We start from the raw sequence: 20,121 nt of genomic DNA, 5'->3' as shown, positions 1-20,121 counted from the left end.
GGAGTGAGAGCACCATCAGGTGAGGTTCCATTGTAGTGTCCTTTTCTGTGATACCCCCTGAAATGGTTGGGTCTGCAAGTAATTTTTGTTCAGATGTCCCCAGCTGTGGTAGGCCACACCACCTCTGGAGTCAGGGATAATTGCAGTGGTTTGCTCCTGCCACCCACAGGTCTGCCCACCATGGGCTAGCAAGCAGCTTCTCACTGCTCCAGAGCCTAAGTCTCAGTGCCCAGCAATCCCCCCGTGAATCTCAGGCTGTGGTGTCTGTGCCAGCAGTTCAGATGATCTGTGCTTCTCTCACTCTGCTTTTCAGTTCTCAGGCCTGCTGCTGTGCTTTCTTCAGTATCTTGGAGATCCCTCTGACTCAGCTGATCTTTCTGTTTGTTAGGTTGCTTCTCAGGGTGTGGGTTCCCTTTCTCCTTCACAGATCCCTCTCAGGAAAGTGAGTCCTGTCCTGATTCCTTTTCTCTCTCTTTTTTTCTTTTGTTCTACCTGGTTATGTCAGGAGTTTCTTGCCCTTTTTGGAGGTTTAAGATTTTCTGCCAGCATTCAGTTGATGTCCTGTGTGAATCCTTTTAGATGGAGATGTGTTTTTTTTTTTTTGATGTGTTTGTGGGAGAGGGTGAGCATGTCCTCTTCCCCTTGTGCCATCTTGCCTCTACCCCTAGGCCCCTATTAACTTTGTCTTTACCTCCATTGGGCAGGTGGGTAACTGACCAAGGCCCCACTTTGGGGGCTGAAGTCCCTGAGGAGCTGGACTCACTAGAGCTGGAGTAAGCAGACCCTGTTCCCCCTTCATCCACTGCAAGTTCTGAATCTGGAAGTCATCCTCCACTTCAAATTCCATGAACCTTGGGGGTGTTGAGGGACAGGCCTCAGTGAGAAAAAGGCCTGGGCTCTGGAGCCCACTGAGGGCAGCAGGACTGAGGGGATGAGGAGAGGGTGTCCTTGGGGCTGTCAGGGCCTGTGAGGTGCTATTCCAGCAGGGAGACACTCTAGGGCAAGTACATGATCTGGGCCACCTCCTGCTTTACCAGCCCTGGAGGGCATGGCCCAGCAGAGACCCAGGTTGCTTAATTGAACCAGGACTACTGGACATATGGTGGCCCATGGGGGCCCCTGCTCATGCCCCCCATCCTTGTGTGTTCCACAGGAATGGTGATGGCCAGCAGCCTTGTCAGGCAGGTATCCCCACAGTAGCCTTGCCCAAATCTAGGTCCTGGGTCTGGAAGTGAGAGTTCTGGAACACACACCTGACACAGGGCTCAGGAGAGGCTGGAGATGGGATGCTAAACTTACCAGACAGGCCTCTCGTTCCTCTGAGAGGTGCTTATTTGTTTGGTTTTGGTTTTGAAACTAGGGGATTCCCATGAAGAAAACACAGGGAAGGCCAGTCCACTGCTGATGAGGAGAGGGGTTCCAAGTGTTAGATCAGTGATCACTGGCCACCCAGCACACTGATTGGGGTGGAGTGCATTTCCCTGCACAGTCCCTGTGCCCAGAGTGGACCCTTCCTGGGCTCCTAGGGTTCCCAAGACCATCCTGAGGCCTTATGTCAGGACAGGGACAGGTCAGCCTCATGTGGGGGCAGTGCTCCTGGTGGAAGAAGGACAGAATAGCCAAGGTCTCCAGGTGAGGGGAGTAAGGCCTCTGGGATGCAGGGAACAGTATGTGTTGGGTGCCAGCCTCCTCTGTTCTCTCTGCTGGTCACCATCACAGTCATATCCTGCCCTGCGGTCTGGCCCTCACCCACCCCCTCGTCCACCATGTACCCCACAGCCCGGGATGCTGACTCACTTTGCCACCATCTCATAGAATTTCATCCTGTCAAAGCTGCTTGTGTGCTGCCATTCCTTCATGGCCCAACACTGTCCCTTCTCCAACGTCATGGTTGGTTTCAGTGGGCCAGAGTGTGAAGCACTGGGCTGCAAGCCCTCAGGGTCAGTCTCCACTTACAGCCCCACCTCCAGCTGCCTGAGCACCTCCATTCCTTCTCCTCCATGTTCCCCACCACAGCCTGACTGAGGGTCAGTAGTGTGAGGGGTGGGTGTCTGTAGAGCAAGACAGGCCTTCCTGGTTTCTCTTGCCACCACCTCACACTCCCCAGAGGATGAGCATCCACTCCCAGGCCATAGCTGGAATGCTGTGCCTTGGGGAACTCTTTCCTCTCCAGGACTGCAGTGTCATATAAAATTCAGCATCATCAATGTGGGAGGGCATGTGCCAGGATAGCTACTAACAGGTCAGATAAGCCCAAGGACTCTTCTGCCTGGTCCTCTCAACTAGGTGTCATGTGCCCCTTTTATGAAGGACCTTCAGTCTAGGAGAGAGATTCCTTCCAGGCTCACAGCTCTAGTAGGAAAGAACCTTGCCTTAAGAGAGCACTACCACCTCCTTGTTGTAACTGGAAGTCTCCAGAACAACAAGGACCACATATGCATAAAACTCTCTCCTGAGCCTGCCTGTCCTATGCCTCCTCTGAAGTGACAGTCCCTGGCCACCATACACCCAACGTCTTGTTGAAAGGATGCAGCAGCACAGAAGATGGTGCCATTCACCTCTTGGCTCCTGACATTACAGAAGGACCCTCTCTGACTGCTAGTCTGTGGTAAATGTTACCATGGAAACACAGAAGGTAATGTGGGTGGACCCACAGGGTGGGGGTCAGCTGAGAGAAGACACTGAAAGGATGTCATGAACTGGACATGTGACACATGTGAGTGACAACATGCCTCTTCATGGCATGGACATCACCCTCATCCTTCCTTCTGTCTAGGCTGAAGGATTCCTAGAAAGCTAGCCAGTGAGTCCATGGCCAGTTCCTCTTTAGTGAAGGCTCCAGGTGAGCTCATGAGCTCTCCAGAATGCACTCAAATGAGGAAGCAAGAGAAAAGTTCTGCATTAGGGCTCTGGGGCAGGTGCTTCTGGGCCAGATATTTTAGGCACTGCCAGCCTTGGGAGTTCTCAGCTCTTGCTGTTCAAAGAGTCATCCTGAGGGACCCCATTCTTGGAGGAGGATAGGCTGTCTGCCCTGGATGCACCATGTGGCCATGGGCCAGAGCTCACTGGGGGCAGACTGGGGCCAGCTGGGCAGCTGATTGTGCAGCTTGAGGAGGAAGGCCTGTGACCCACTCTCCCTTGCAAGCCTGAGCTACTGCAACAGCCAGTGTGGCCACAACACTCTCCAGTGCAGGGGTTGCTAGGAATAGGGTTACAGGACAAGCAACAAGCCCTCCCACTGAGGGCCCCAGGAGCTCCCTTTGGGGGTACCTGAGTAAGGCCAAAGATCTGAGTCTGGTGGGGCAATGCTGGCTTTCCTTCTGATCTGACTTAGACATTGATTTTGCAAACCCCTGGGGCACTGAGGTCATGGTCAGTATTAGCCACCAGAGATGTCCTGGTGAAGGCTGGCAGGAATAAGGTGCTTCCAGGTGGGAGTAATGGGTTCATGGGTGGTGGCAGGTGCAGCTCCAAGGGTGGCTTCAATGGGGGGCCAGGAGTGGATGGAGAAAAGTGGAGTGCTCTGAAATGGGACAGGGAGGCATGAGGCTTAATGATGGCTGCTGTGCTGAGCATGCTGTGGAGATGCTCTTGAGACAAAGGAAAGTGGTGAATGGAGGAGAATGGGCAACTGGGAAGGGAGTTTCCTGGTGAATCAGACTGTACATCTCAACAGGCAAGGGCATTTGAACAGGGGAAACTGTGCAGTCTTGGAGGGTTTTTCATGTTCTCATCTCCAGTTGAGAATTATTCCACTGGTGAATTTGTTCCCATGCACCAAGTTCCCTGCCTCCTGTCTGCTGAGAAGAGGTTAGGCTCAGCAGCACTCACTCAGAGAGCCTCACTAAGGAACTTCAACACTCAGCCCTCACAGACTGTCCCCAAGTCCTGGAGCTTGGAGCACATCTACTCTGAACAATGCTCCTCAGCAAGGTCATTAGCATATAGGGACCCTCTCCAAGCCAGTATCCACTCACTGTAAGTCCATTTTTGGACAGGCAGTGTATAAAGTCTTAGGGCCACACCTTCTGATAAGCAGTTCCTTTGCACTTGCCAATATAAATCTGCTCTTCCTTTCTTTCATGACCTCTCCTAACAAAACTGAAAGGCTGAGAAAGTCACTCTGCACACAGAACCTTGATACAATCGCATAACGCACCTGCCCATCATGCACCTGTCTCACAGAACCACCCATATTGGACTTTGAACAGGGGAGAGTTTCCACCACCCCATCCCCAGGACCCTGAGTCACTGCCATCATGCAGTTGTGTTCCTAGGAGAGGAGTCTAAGAACTAAGCATGTATCCCCTGGATTCTGTCATTTCACAGCCACTATTGGCTGCAGAGGATTAGCACAGGCTGAGCGAGTGTCGTGTTGCATAGATCGTGGGAGTACAGGGTGCCTGAGGTCCTTCCCCTTCCAGATCCCAACAATGGAAGGTGAAGACAAACTGAGAAGCGGGCATGAGTCAGGTGCCATTGTGGCAAAGCTGTCTGTTCAGCATAGGGAGGTACCCACCACCATGCACCTAATTAATCTCAACAGGGGAAAAGGAGGTTTCATGGTAGCACAGAAGATCGTCTTCCTCTTCTGGGCTACAACACGTCCCCTCTTTAACAAGGTATCAGCCTTCATAGACATTCCATCACAACCATCCCCCCTCCATACATGTGATCCCTGTCCATGAAATGGTGACGTGAAATAGGAACATACTCTTCATCTCAAAGTCAGGCCTGAGCATCTGCTGTGAGATACCAGACAGGATGAAGTAGGTCTGAAGAAATGTGTTTCAACGAAAGGGAAAAAAATACAGAACAACTCAGAAACAGGAGTCTTAGCTTGGTTGAAGTCCCATGGTTGCCCCTCCCTTGTGGAATCCAAGGCAACAGTTCCCTGACCTGAGGAGTGAGCTCTGGGCTGGAAGGAGTGGAAGAGGTCTGGGTTGTGGCAGAGTAACTTTGGGCCCAGCTTAGAGAGGACCACTTCAATGCACATGTGGCCGCAGTCACCCACCCCATTGAATAGTTTTCTGACTGACCATCTCACCCCATGCTCCCATTAGATACAGTATGCACCCATTCACATCCCTTAGAAAGATCTAATGAGGCAAGCTTCAGACGCCTAAAGAACACAAGACAGGGCTAGGCTTTCCCCATGACCCTCCCTCTGCCAAGAGCAGATATCAAGCCACTTTCCCTACACACACATTTCAAAGTGCCTTGTCTTCCTTCTAGAAAAAGCCAACCTTCCTGATGCAATCCTTCCTCCAAACCCAGAGCATGTCCTCTTTTTCCACCTCCAAGCATCTGTCGTCCCACGGGTAGGCTGAGGTTTCGACAGGCCCCTCTAGGCCCCCCAGTGTGAGGGGTCCCTGGGGTGCAGTTCTCTCTCCTTCCTGTCCTTCCGTCCAACTATGTGTCCACAGTGAAGTATCACATGTGAACCCCAGGGATTTGAGGGATGGCAGGGTCTTTGGGAACCCATCCCAAGTCTATTGGCTTACCTCCTTGTGAAACCATTCACACAGGCTTGGGCCTAGACCACTGCTGCCTGGTAGCCTCAAAGCAAAAAGTCAAGACCAGGACCCAGAGAGTGACCTGCTTCAGCAGATGCTCAGGATTCAAGTGAAGGAGGCCAAGTTTGAGTCTCAACCTTCAAAGGGGGGACTCAAGTCATTCTGCAGTGGGGTAGGGGCTGAGGGAAGATGGGCCTGGTTGGGTTTGGGGTGACACTCCGTGTTGGCCTCTGGCAGGTAGGCAAGAACCAGAAGTTTCTTCCACATTACACAGTGGCAGGATAGTTGGTGTATGCCTCTTTGGGCAATGTATAAATTGGTTTTCAAAGTCATAGCATGAGTTTTGACTTGATCTTCCCTTTCACTTTTTTATTCATCAGCATAGTTTTTCTTTTTCACTTCTTTACCCTAAACCCGCTCTGCTTCTGTCCTGGATCTTGACTTACTTCAAAACAGCCTAGGCTTTCTGAACAAAATTGACATTTTATCATCTGATAAACACATAAGTATTAATGGCCACATGGAACCTCTTAGTCATAAACTAAAATGAAGGCCTAAACAGTAGAAATTTGACAGAACACTGTAAACTAGGAAGAATGGGAAAAAATAATTATATATACATAATGAAGGCCTAAGAAATGGTAAGTCCCATGACTCATTGACACTCTCAGACCCGGACCTGCAGTCTCCACGTTATTGGACCTCCACTGGCAGCACAACAAAGCCCATGAAGTGGCTGACTTCCCAAGGACAAAGACTGCCCCAAGGAGAATGTTAAGTTTTATACCAGGATCTTAACTGCTGTCCCAAATGTATAGGACTTAGCACATGATCCCCTGCCTATAAATCCTGATTCTTTCCCAAGGCTGAGGGGTCCTGTGTTCCTTTTGCTCAGTGCTCCCAACCTCTCTGCTGGTTCATAAATCTTGCCTGATATGTCACTGCTCTGGTCAACTGTCTTTCTCCAGTTCTCTAACATTTTGGTGCCAAACCCTGGAGGGATACACACCCACCCCTTTCCAATGTCCAGGCTTCCACAAATGCTCCAAGACTTGGAGGGATAGCTGAAACACCAGCCAGGGCTACACTCTGGGGTGTTCTGCAGGTCCCTGTAGGTTCTAGGGGCAAGTAGCTCTAGTCTGAAAGAGTGGATGCCTCCTCTGTTTCTAAACTCTTTCCCTGCTTTCCATCTCCTAAGCCTGAGTCTTTCAGTGAACAGAGTGAGACTATTGGGACAATGGAAGATTTAGTCCAGGGCTACTCCACGGTGACCTCTGATTTCTCTGGCCCTCTCTCCCAGTTACTACTGCTCAGATGAGTGGAAGTGTCCTCTTCCTTGTGGGTGTTGAGCACTGGGATCTCAAGTGCCTTCTGATGATTCCCATCACATGGCACCCCACACTGGCCTCCACTTCAAGGCCATTGGAAGTTGAGTAAATACTGGATTTCTCCTCCACCACTTTCTCCCCAAACCCGGTCTGATGTCATTGCCACTTTTCTTTTACTTTTTCTTTTTTTGCTTTTTAGGGTGACACCCATGGCATGTAGGAGGTTCCCAGGCTAGGGGTCTAATGCAGCTTTAGCTGCTGGCCTACACCACAGCCATAGCAACACAGGATCTAAGCCACATCTGCAACCTACACCACAGCTCATGGCAATGCCAGATCCTTAACTCACTGAACAAGTTCAGGGTTCAAACCTGTGCCCTCCTGGATGCTAGTGAGATTTGTTAGCTGCTGAGTCATGATGGAAACTCCCCTCCTTGCCATTTTTTATTTCCTCTTTAAAATCTGGATGTTGAGTCAGCTGGGTTTCCATGTGGTCGCAGGGAACAGGTACTCCCCCTTCTCAGCAAAGACATTTCCTGATCAGGCACAATCATCGTTCAGATCATAGACTTCACAGGGAGAACCCCTCTGACCATCTAGGTGGTCTATCTCGTTTAGATCTTAGGCCCTCTCAGGGAGATACCTCTCTGAGCACCTGTATGGGTTTTTAGACTCCTCTATTCCCAAATTAACACCATGGGGGTCTCCTCCTGTCAACCTCCACAAGATACAGCTTTAGGGTGATTTCGGACAATCTTTCATCTCTGAGACTCCACCAGATGTTAAGCACAAGTGTCTCATTTCGTTCTGTCACGTGGCTTGGCCCAAACATAAATTAGATAATGGGAGCCAATGGCCTGAGACTGGTCCATTCAATTTCAAAATCCCAGGAGATCTTGAGAATTTTTTTTCCAGCACAATCGGAAATGGTCAGATGTTCCCTACATTAAAGCTTTTATCTATTTTATGTGTGTGTGTGTGTGTGTGTCTTTTTAGGGCTGTGCTCATGGCCCTTGGAGGTTCCCAGGCTACGGGTTGAACTGGAGGTGTGGCAGTTGGGCCATAGCCACAGCAATGCCAGATCTGAGCCATGTCTGCAACCTACAACACAGGTCATAGCAATGCCAGATCCTTAAGCCTCTGAGGAAGACCTGTGTTCAAACCTGTGTCCACATGGATCCTAGTCAGATTTGTTCCTTCTGAGCCAAGACAGGAATTCCAAGCTTTTATCTCTTTAAGATCTCAACCCTCTCTTTGCTCTGACTGTAGCTCATATCAGGTTCTTCTGTTAAATGAATGCCCTCCTCCCATTTCACCTCACCTGCCGGCAAAAACTAAACAGCCTCCCCCTTATGTTTCTTCAAACTCTGACTTTAATCCTAGTGATGCCTCAGCACCTCCTTCAATCCTGCACAACCATAAGCCTCCTCCTCCCCCTCCCACCCATTCCGTGCACCCAAGTACTACAGCCCCTACACCTTCTTCTCTCCCTCCCACCATTGTTCTTCCTCCTCTTCTTCCATGCCCCAAGAATCCTAATTCCCACTCCCAACATGCAGCCCCCTCCCATAACAACAACCCCTTTTATAACCCCCTTGACAAGATCTCGATCAGCAATCCCCCTGAGGCCCCAAACCTTCCTTTAAGAGAGGTTGCTGGAGTTGAAGGAAGAGTCAGGGTTCATGTGCCTTTGTCTTTGGGAGACTTATCCCAAATAGGGAAAATGTTTAGGTTCCTTCACCTCAGACTCAACTACCTACACAAAAGAGCTCCAGTATCTTATTCACTCCTATGACTTCACTTGGAAAGACATTTGTGTTATCCTTAGCTGTCCCCTGAAGAAAGGGAATGAATTTATCTGGCAGCCCAAGCCCATGCAGACACCTTACATACCAAGATCCTGCTAACAGTCCTGTTGGAACTCTAGCTATCCCTTGTGTGGATCCTAATTGGAACTATCAGATAGACTCCCAGGACAGTGGCTCGAGAGGCCACCTTAACTCTTGCCTAATAGAAAGAATGAAGTCCTCATTAAAAATAGTTACTTAGGATAAAATTAGAGAAATAATACAGGAACCCCAAGAAAATCCAGCCATTTTTATGTCAAGGCTTATAGTATACTACCCTAAGTATCCTACCCTAAATCTAGAAAGTCAAGAGAGATAAGTTCATTTGCATATGCATTTCATCTCCCAATCAGCACAAGATATTAAAAAAATATGTGGAAACTAGAGGATGGTCATTTGTTCCCACCAAGGGATCTCATTAAAGCTGCCTTTAATGGTCTTTAATAATGCCGAGGACGAACATAAGGCCCCTAAACTAAAGAAGTCCATGACTGAATATCAGCTTCTTGCTTCTGCCATATAGGGAAATCCTCAAAAACAAACCATGGACCCCCTGAGGCATACAAACTTACAGAACAACCTCCCCTCCCAGGGCCTATTTCAAAGGTGGCTTAGAGGGGCATTGGGCAAATAAATGCCATAACCCAAAACCCTGCCAGGCCCTTCTCCAAAATTCAGTCAGAATGGACATTGGAAAGTGGACTGTGGGAAGCCAGGACAGCCCACCATCTCCTCCACAAAACCTACCTTGGAGACCATCAACATGAACCACCTGTTGGGCCTGGCCATGGAGGATGGGTGGGGCCTGAGGCCACCAGGCCCCAGCTTCCTACCACCACTCTGGAGCCTCAGGGAGCTCTGCCAGGAACAGATAAGATTATTTTGATCTTATTGGACTTGGGGGCATTATACTCGGTATTACCTATTTTACAGGGTCTTACCTACACCTCCCCTACTTCTATCATGGGGTTGCCCACTACACCCCAACAGACTGGACCTTTACTTTGCACACTTGTAAACACCACTTTCTGCCACCTAATTCCTAGGTATTCCCACATGTGCTACGCTTATAATAGGGATGAATATTTTAACTAAGTTCCAGGGATACATTGAATTTCCTATACAACCAAACACAAACTTCCTATATCTGTGCCAGTCAGATTTGGGGCCCACTCCCCCAGTCATTCCCACCTCCCCTCTGATGTCAATCCCATTGTTTGGGACACCCATATACCCTCCATTGCTAGACATCATTCTCCAATTCTCATAAGACTAAATGATCTTCCTAAATTTCCTATCCAATCTCAATATCTTATTAGCCTAGAAGCACAGAGAGAATGAATGCCTATAATTCAGCTTCTCCTCAAGGCCAACGTCCTCAAACCTATTCACTTTCTGTTCAATATTCCTATCCTTCCTGTAAAAAAACTTGACAGATGCTTCCGAATAGTTCAGGATCTTGGCCTCATCAATCTGGTACTCCTTCCCATTAACACAGTGGTCCCAAATCCCTATACTCTTCTGTCTTGTATACCTCCTAACACTCCTCATTTCTCAGTTCTTGACCTAAAAGATGCCCTTTTTACCCTTCCTCTACACCCTTCATGCCAGGAATTATTTCCATTCACATGGACTGACCACAATATTCTTTCAGACCCTCAGTTAACCTGGACAGTCCTTCCTCAGGGTTTTAGAGACAGCCCACATTTCTTTGGCTAACCCTCAGCCACAGATAGTAACCACTCAGGGCACTGGAGGGCCAACTCACCCACCAGTGGAGCAGACCCATCAGCCACAACTGAGGCCATTTAATTTCTGGGCTCCTCCTGACATGGAGAACTGGCCAGAGGGCCCTGACCAGGTAGAGGGAAAAGAGACGTTGTTGGCCCTTTGCCTCTCCCTTTCCCATTTTTCTTTCTTTTTTTAATTAATTAAATTTTTTAAAATTTTTTCTTCCACTGTACAGCACGGGGAGCAAGTTACTCTTACATGTATACAATTTTTTGCCACTCTTGGTTCTGTTGCAATATGAGTATCTAGACATAGTTCTCAATGCTACTCAGCAGGATCTGCTTGTAAATCTGTTCTAAGTTGTATCTGATATCCCCAAGCTCCCCATCCCTCCCACTCCCCCCCTCTCGCATCAAGCAGCCCCACAAGTCTATTCTCCAAGTCCATGATTTTCTTTTCTGTGGAGATGTTCATTTGTGCTGGATATTAGATTCCAGTTATACGTGATATCATATGGTATTTGTCTTTGTCTTTCTGGCTCATTTCACTCAGTATGAACCTCTAGTTCCATCCATGTTGCTGCAAATGGCATTATGTCATTCTTTTTTATGGCTGAGTAGTATTCTATTGTGTATATATACCACCTCTTCCAAATCCAATCATCTGTTGATGAACATGTGGGTTGTTTCCATGTCCTGACTATTGTGAATAGTGCTGCAATGAGCATGCGGGTGCATGTGTCTCTTTTAAGTAGAATTTTGTCCGATCATATGCCCAAGAGTGGGATTGTGGGGTCATATGGAAATTCTATGTATAGATTTCTAAAGTATCTCCAAACTGTTCTCCATAGTGGCTGTACCAGTTTCCATTCCCACCAACAGGGCAGGAGGGTTCCCTTTTCTCCACACCCCCTCCAGCACTTGTTATTTGTGGACTTATGAATGATGGCCATTCTGATTGGTGTGATGTGGTATCTCATGGTAGTTTTGATTTGCATTTCTCTTATAATCAGCCATGTTGAGCATTTTTTCATGTGTTGGCTGGCCATTTGTATCTTCCTTGGAGAACAGTCTATTCGGGTCTTTTGCCCATTTTTCCATTGGTTGACTGGCTTTTTTGCTGTTGAGTTGTATAAGTTGCTTATATATTCTAGAGATTAAGCCCTTGTCGGTTGCATCATTGGAAACTGTTTTCTCCCATTCTGAAAGTTGTCTTTTTGTTTTCTTTTTGGTTTCCTTTGCTGTGCAAAAGCTTTTCAGTTTGATGAGGTCCCATGGGTTTATTTTTGCTCTAATTTCTATGGCTTTGGGAGACTGACCTGAGAAAATATTCATGCTGTTGATGTCAGAGAGTGTTTTGCCTATGTTTTCTTCTAGGAGTTTGATGGTGTCCTGTCTTATATTTAAGTCTTTCAGCCATTTGGAGTTGATTTTTGTGCATGGTGTGAGGGTGTGTTCTAGTTTCATTGCTTTGCATGCAGCTGTCCAGGTTTCCCAGCAATGCTTGCTGAATAGACTTTCTTGTTCCCACTTTATGTTCTTGCCTCCCTTGTCAAAGATTAATTGACCATAGGTGTCAGGGTTTATTTCCGGGTTCTCTCTTCTGTTGCATTGGTCTGTCTGTCTGTTTTGATACCAGTACTACACTGTTTTGGTGACTGTGGCTTTGTAATATTTCTTGAAGTCTGGGAAAGTTATGCCCCCTGCTCGGTTTTTGTTTCTCAGGATTGCTTTGGCAATTCTGGGTCTTTTGTGGTTCCATGTAAATTTTGGGATTGTTTGTTCTAGTTCTGTGAAAAATGTCCTGGGTCATTGGATAGGGATTGCATTGAATCTGTAGATTGCTTTGGGTAGTATGGCCATTTTTACAATATTGATTTTTCCAATCCAGGAACATGGAATATCTTTCCATTTCTTTACATCTTCTTTGATTAAAGTTTTATAGTTCTTGGCATATAAGGTAAAGGTACCTCCTTGGTCAGGTGTATTCCGAGGTATTTGATTTTGTGAGGTGCAATTTTAAAAGGTATCATATTTTTGGATTCCTTTTCTAATATGTCATTGCTGGTATACAGAAATGTGACTGACGTCTGAATGTTAATCTTATATCCTGCTACTTTGCTGAATCTATTAATCTGTTCCAGTAGTTTTTGGGTTGAGTCCTTAAGGTTTTCTATGTAAAGTATCATGTCGTCTGCATACAGTGACAGTTTGATCTCTTCTCTTCCTAAATGGATGCCTTTTATTTCTTTTGTTTGACTAATTGCTGTGGCCAGGACTTCCAAAACTATGTTGAAGAGCAGTGCTGAGAGTAGGCATCCCTGTCTTGTTCCAGATTTGCGTGAGAAAGCTTTCAGTTTTTCCCCATTGAGTATTATATTTGCTGTGAGTTTATCATAAGTGGCTTTGATTATGTTCAGGAATGCTCCCTTGATACCTACCAATGGACAGATCCTCTAGACAGAAAACCAATAAAGCAACAGAGATCCTGAAGGAAACAATAGAAGTTAGATTTAATTGATATCTTCAGGACACTACATCCAAAAGAATCAGAATACACATCCTTGTCAACAACACATGGAGAATTCTCAAGAATTGACCACATATTGGGACACAAAGCTAACCTCGATAAATTTAGGAGCATAGAAATTATCTCAAGTATATTCTCTGACCACAACGCCATGAAGCTAGAAATTAACCACAGGAAAAGAAATGAGAAAAAACCTACTACATGGAGACTAAATAACATGCTACTAAAAAACCAATGGGTCAATGAGGAAATCAAGAAGGAAATTAAAAATACCTTGAGAGAAATGATAATGAAGACACAACCTCTCAAAATCTATGGGATGCCACAAAAGCAGTGCTCAGAGGGAAATTTATAGTGATACAGGCCTTTCTCAAAAAAGAAGATCCCAAATTGACAGCTTAACCTTCCATCTAAGCAAATTAGAAAAAGAACAAAAAAGACCCAAAGTCAGCAGAAGGAAGGAAATTATAAAGATCAAAGAAGAATTCAATAAATTAGAAATTGAAAAAAAAAACAAAAGAGAAAATTAATAAAACCAAGAGCTGTTTCTTTGAAAAGGTAAACAAAATTGACACACCCCTGGCCAGACTCACTAAAAAGAGGAGAGAAAGAACTCAAATATAATTAAAAATGAAAAAGGAGAAATCACAACATATACTGCACTAATAAAAAAAAAAAAAACATATGAAAATACTATGAACAACTCTATGCCAACAAATTTGACAATCTGGAAGAAATGGTCAATTTTCTAGACTCTTACAGCCTGCCAAAACTGAATCAAGAAGAAACAGACCAACTGAACAGACCAATCACTAGAAATGAAATTGAAGAAGTCATAAAAGCACTCCCTACAAATAAAAGTCCAGGGCCATCTGGCTTCACAGGCGAATACTATCAAACATATAAAGAGGATCTAGTGCCCATCCTCCTTAAAGTCTTTCAAAAGGTTGAAGAAGAAGGAATACTCCCACCATTCTACGATGCCATCATCACCCTAATTCCAAAACCAGACAGAGATACCACCAAAAAAGAAAACTATCGGGCCAATATCTTTGATGAATATAGATGCAAAATTTCTCAACAAAATCTTAGCCAGCTGAATCCAACAATATATCCAAAAATTATACACCATGACCAGGTAGGGTTCATCCCAGGTTCACAAGGATGGTTCAACATATGCAAATCAATCAACATCATACACCACATTAACAGAAGTCAAAAATCATATGATCATCTCCATAGACGCAGAAAAAGCATTTGACAAAGTCCAACATCCATTCCTGATCAAGACCCTCTGTTTCTTTTTTGAAATAAATTCTATGTCTTTGTCTATATTCTTCGTTTATTCATTCACTACCTTCCACCTTGCTGACTTCCTTTTGTTAATTATGTGTGTTCTTCTTTTGCTATTTCAGAATACCTAAGGCAGTTGTTTAAAATGTTCATCTAGGAGTTCCTGTTGTGGCTCAGTTGTTAACAAATCTGACTAGGAACCATGAGGTTACGGGTTTGATCCCTGGCTTTGCTCAGGGGTTAAGGATCCAGCATTGCTGTGAGCTCTGGTGTAGGTTGCAGATGTGGCTTGGATCCTGCATTGCTATGGCTCTGGAATAGGCCAGTGGCTATAGCTCCGATTAGACCCCTAGACTGGGAATCTCCATATGCCATGGGAGCAGCCCTAGAAAAGGCAAAAAGACAAAAGAAAAAAAAAGAAAAAAAAGAAAAAGAAAAATTTCATCTAGCCACTGTGAAGCCTATGTTTCTTTATGCTCATTTGCTTCAGATTTATTAATGTTCCTTTGAATAGCCACATCTACCTTTTTATTTCTATATTTTGTGAGCATTTATCAAAAGTTGCATATGCAGGAGTTCCCGTCGTGGCGCAGTGCTTAACGAATCCGACTAGGAACATGAGGTTGCGGGTTCGGTCCCTGCCCTTGCTCAGTGGGTTAAGGATCCGGCGTTGCCGTGAGCTGTGGTGTAGGTTGCAGTCGCGGCTCGGATCCCGCATTGCTGTGGCTCTGGGGTAGGCCGGCGGCTACAGCTCCAATTCGACCCCTAGCCTGGGAACCTCCATATGCTGTGGGAGCGGCCCAAAGAAATGGCAAAAAGACAAAAAAAAATAAAAAATAAAAAAATAAAAAAAATTTAAAAAAAGTTGCATAGGCAGGAAAAAAAAAAAAAAAAAAAAAAAACGCCACGTTACCCAGTCTTCTATCTTGGATATGTGCAAATGAAGACCTTTACTAAACAGACCAGTGCTCTCAGGTCTTTTCTGAGGATGTGCCTTCACTGGGAGTGTGTGTGTGCTTCCCCAGTGCCTTAATCCTCTCCCCCACACACAGTTGCTTTTAAGTATTTAATTTCCCTAAAAACCTCACCTTTGTCTTCTTGGCCCTTACATGTTTTATTGCATTCTTCTGTCAGTCATCTCTGACCTCCACATGTGTGCAGGTCTACAGTTGCCATGAACTTCTCCTGTGCCATTGAATCCATCATCATTTTACTGATATGTAAAATGTCCCACCATCCCTATCTCAGCTTCAAGTCATGTGAGACAGAAATCAGATTCTGGAGACAGTGTCTGGCCTGACAAACCCTGCAATCAAGTTGCACTCTTGTGTTTCTCCCAATGGAGGACCAGTGGTTTGGTCCTCTACTGCACCATATTCATTCACAATGGGTGAGGAATAGAGGAGGCAGAATATCATGGAATTTGCTATCATTTTGAGTGTGACCCTTTCTCAATTGGCTATTCACTTGATTGCTTCAGATTACTCTTTGTCTTCTAGAGCTTCCACAAAGCTATTCTTACCTGATTGTTTCCTTGATATTTTCATGGGGTTAAAGACCTGGAGCCTCCTAATCTGCCATCTTGCCTATATCACTCCTCTCCTTCATTTCTGAAAGGTAGTTTTATCAGATACAGAATTCTTGGTTCATAGTTCTTCTTTTTCATTCCCTAAATATGAAAATCTACTAGGCTTTTTCCTTGATGCTTTCAAAATTCTCTTTGTCATGGGTTTTGTCAATTAACTATAGTATCTGTGTAGACCTGTAGTTTATCTTGTTGGAGTTCATTGAGTTTCTTGGATGTATACATTCATGTATTTCATCATATTTGAGGAGTTGAGGCATTTTTCTCCCAATATTTTCCCTGACTTCTGATTCCCTTTTCTGGGTGTAATTCCTATTATATGTATCATGTGGATTCCTATTATATGTATGTTGGCCTACTTAATGGTGTCCTATATGTCTGTTACATTCTGCTCAATAGTGTCCATTCTTGCCTCTCTCCACTCCTCAGAGTGGATAGCCTCAGTCAGTTCTTCTTCCAAGAGGCCAATTCATTATTCTGCCAGCTCAAATCTGTTAGTAATTCCCCCAATGCCTTTTTCATTCCCAGCTGTACTTTTCAACACTAGAATATACATTTGATTCCTTTTTGTAATTTCTGTCTCTCTATTAGCATTCTCCATTTGGTTAGGCACCAGTTTCCTGAGTTTTTTTAGTTCTTTGTCCCAAATTTCACTTTGTACTATGGGAATATATAAGAGAGTGACTAAAAGTCCTTGTAATGCCTCACCACATGAATCATATTTCCTTTTTTAATTTCCATACCTCATAATTCTTTGTTGAAACCTTTTGTGTTAAAAAATGTAAGTAGACATTGTAGAAATCAGATTCTCCCTTCTCATCATGATTTGATGTTAATGCTGTTTGTCTGGTTGTTGTTGGTGGTGGTATGGCTACTGTTTCTTCAAGTCTAGCTTGCATTTGGGAAGATGTAATGGTTGTTACTGGTTGGAAGTTTTCTGATATGAGATGCCTATACTGCTTTTGGGAATTGATTGCAAATTAATATAAAGAGTTACTTTGAGATAAATTCTCATGTTCCATTCTACGAACATTTAAGATTCAAATATTTAGCAAAGAGTATTAAATACATGGTGACCTAGGACTTTTCCTTTTAAAAGTATTTGATTGGGAGTTCCCCTCATGGCTCAGTAGAAATGAATCTGACCAGCATCCATGAGGACACAGGTTCAGCCCCTGGCCTTGCCCAGCAGGTGAAGGATTCAGCATTTCCATGAGCTGTGGTGTAGGTCACAGGTGTGGCTCAGAGCTGGCATTGCTGTAGCTGTAGTGGAGGCCAGCAGCTAGAGCTCTGATTCTACCCCTATCCAGGGAACCTCCATATGCTACAGGTTTGGCCCTAAAAAGACAAAAACAAAAACAAAAACACAGTGTTTGTTTGGAAGTATTCAATGGTGATATATTTTTAAAATGTATCTTATATTGTTATTTCCCCCAACACACTTTTTTCTCCCAATGTACAGCATGGGGACCCAGTTACACATACATATATACATAATTTTTCTCCCATTGTTGTGGTGCATTGTAAGTATCTAGACATAGTTCTCAGTGCTACACAGCAGGATCTCATTGTTAATCCATTCCAAGAGCAATAGTTTAAACTCAAGCATCAGATCACCTCATACTCCCAATCCCTCCCACTCCCTCCCCCTCCCCCCAGGCAACCACAAGACTATTCTCCAAGTCCATGAATTTCTTTTCTGTGGAAAGGTTCATTTGTGCTGTATATTAGATACCAGATGTGAGTGATATCATATGGCATTTGTCTTTCTCTTATTTCACTCAGGATGAGAGCCTCTAGTTCCATCCATGTTGCTGCAAATGGCATTATTTCATTCTCTTTTATATCCAAATAGGACTCCATTGTGTATATATACCACATCTTCCTTATCCACTCATCTGTTGATGGACATTTGGGATGTTTCCTTGTCTTGGCTCTTGTAAATAGAGCTGCAGTGAACATGTGGGTGCATGTGTCTTTTTGAAGGAACATTTTGTCCAAATATATGCCCATGAGTGGAATTGCTGGATCATATGGTAGTTCTATGAATAGATTTCTAAGGTACTTCCATACAGTTCTCCATAGTGGCTGTACCAGTTTACATTCCCACCAACAGTGCAGGAGGGTTCCGTTTTCTCCACACCCGCTCCAGCATTTGTTATTTGTGGACTGATGAATGATGGCCATTCTGATTGGTGTGATGTGGTATCTCATGGTAGTTTTGGTTTGCTTTTCTCTAATAATCAGTGATGAGTGGTGTCGATCATTTTTTCATGTGCTTGTTGGCCTTCTGTATATCTTCCTTGGAGACATTTTGAATAAATACACACACACTCACACACACACACACACACACACACACACACACACACACACACACACAGAGCCACACCATACCTTGGGCTGTCGGTGACTGCTGTATCATATGACAGGTGTACATTTATTTTCTGAGGAACTTCCACACCGTTTTCCTTAGCGGTTGTACCAATTTACATTCCCACCAACATGATAGGAGGGTTCTCTTTCCTTATTTGTAGACTTTTTGATGATGGCTATTCTGACTGGTGTGAGGTGAGACCTCATGGTAGTTTTTATGTGCATTTCTCCCATAATTATTTACACTTAGCATCTTTTCATGTGCTTTTTGGAAATCATTCTGTCTTTGGAGGAATGTGTATTTAGGTCTTCTGCCCATTTTTCAATGGATTGTTTATTTTTTAACCTGAACTATATGAACCATTTTTATATTTTGGAGGTGAATACCTTGTCAGTTGCATCATTTTCAAGTACTTTCTCTCATTGTGTGGGTTGTTTTTCATTTTTTTATGGATTCCTTTGATGTGTATAAGCTTTTGAGTTTATAGGTCCATTTTTTTCCCTTTTAGGGCATGGTGGCATATGTAAGTTCCCATGCTAGGGGTGGAATTGGAGCTGCAACTGCAAGCCTACAGCACAGAAACAGCAAAGTGGGATCCGAGCCTCATCTGTGACCTATACCACAGATGCTTAATTCACTAAGTGAGGCCAGAGATCAAACCCGTGTCCTCATGAATACTAGTCAGTTTCATAACAGGCTGTGCCAAAATGGCAATTCCCAATTTCTTTATTTTTGTTTTCTTTTTCATTATTCTAGAGGGGGCATCAAAAAGGGTCTGCTGCCATACTTATCGAAGAGTGATCTGCCTGTTTTCCTCCAAGAATTTTGATGTAAGTTTCTGGCCTTTCATTTTGGTCTTTAACCCATTTTGATTTTGTTTTTGTGCATGGTGTTGTATTGCTTGTATTCTTTTTTTTTTTTTTTAATTTTATTTTCCCACTGTACAGCAAGGGGGTCAGGTTATCCTTACATGTATACATTACAATTACAGTTTTTCCCCCACCATTTCTTCTGTTGCAACATGAGTATCTAGACATAGTTCTCAATGCTATTCAGCGGGATCTCCTTGTAAATCTATTCTACGTTTTGACTGATAAGCCCAAGTTCCCGATCCCTCCCACTCCCTCCCCCTCCCATCAGGCAACCACAAGTCTCTTCTCCAAGTCCATGATTGATTTTCTTTTCTGAGGAGATGTTCATTTGTGCTGGATATTAGATTCCAGTTATAAGTGATGTCATATGGTATTTGTCTTTGTCTTTCTGGCTCATTTCACTCAGTATGAGATTCTCTAGTTCCATCCATGTTGCTGCAAATGGCATGATGTCATCCTTTTTTATGGCTGAGTAGTATTCCATCGTGTATAGCTTGTATTCTTGATAAAGAATGACCCACCAGGAAATGGAGTTTCAAGGTGCAGACCTTGCTATTTTAAATAGTCTGGATGGGGTAAGTATGAGAGAATATCCATTTGTTCTAGGCAAGAGAATTAGGGATCTAGGAGTTCCCACTGTGGCAGAGTGGAAGTCAACAAACCCCTAGTCTGGGAATTTCCATATATCATGTGTGCAGCCTTAAGAAAGGGAAAGAAGAAAGAGAGAAAAGAAGAAAGAAAAGAAAAATTAGAGCTCTTTAATACAAGGTGATAAAGGTGTGATTGAACAGATACCTACTTATGTTAGGACATAAACTATCGGATAAAGAGAAATGTAGAAAAAGATCTAGAATTTTAATATAGCTTTGTAATATTTTCCTACTTTCTATGCTATCTTCAAAGTCCAGGATGACTTCAGACTTAGGGACCAATCTGCCTAACACATGGAAGAATGAAATACAGTTTTATCAAAAGAACATTCTCTAACTGAAGATTGCAGTCTGTATTTACTCAAGAGTAATGACTTGCAATAATAACAGCTA

At 44.3% G+C, this 20,121-nt stretch overlaps 1 protein-coding gene across 1 annotated transcript in view; it reads left to right on the top strand.

Moving 5' to 3' along the window:
* The window catches only part of LOC146396394 (uncharacterized), a 291,217-nt gene extending 271,391 nt beyond the window's left edge, over nt 1-19,826 (top strand). Inside the window, exon 27 of the mRNA XM_084994478.1 lies at nt 18,963-19,826. The gene's annotated coding sequence lies outside the window, so the exon portion shown is untranslated. The remainder of the gene's footprint in view (nt 1-18,962) is intronic.
* The last annotated feature ends 295 nt before the right edge of the window (nt 19,827-20,121 follow it).

The sequence above is a fragment of the Sus scrofa genome, chromosome 14, assembly GCF_054392235.1.
Source record: "Sus scrofa isolate SSC_HxYL_T2T_F1_AM1 chromosome 14, Sscrofa_HxYL_maternal_Yorkshire_Landrace_v2.0, whole genome shotgun sequence".
Taxonomy (NCBI): Eukaryota; Metazoa; Chordata; class Mammalia; order Artiodactyla; family Suidae; genus Sus; species Sus scrofa.
The sequence above is the reverse complement of the archived record's forward strand: the minus strand, read 5'-3'. Positions and strand labels throughout refer to the sequence as shown.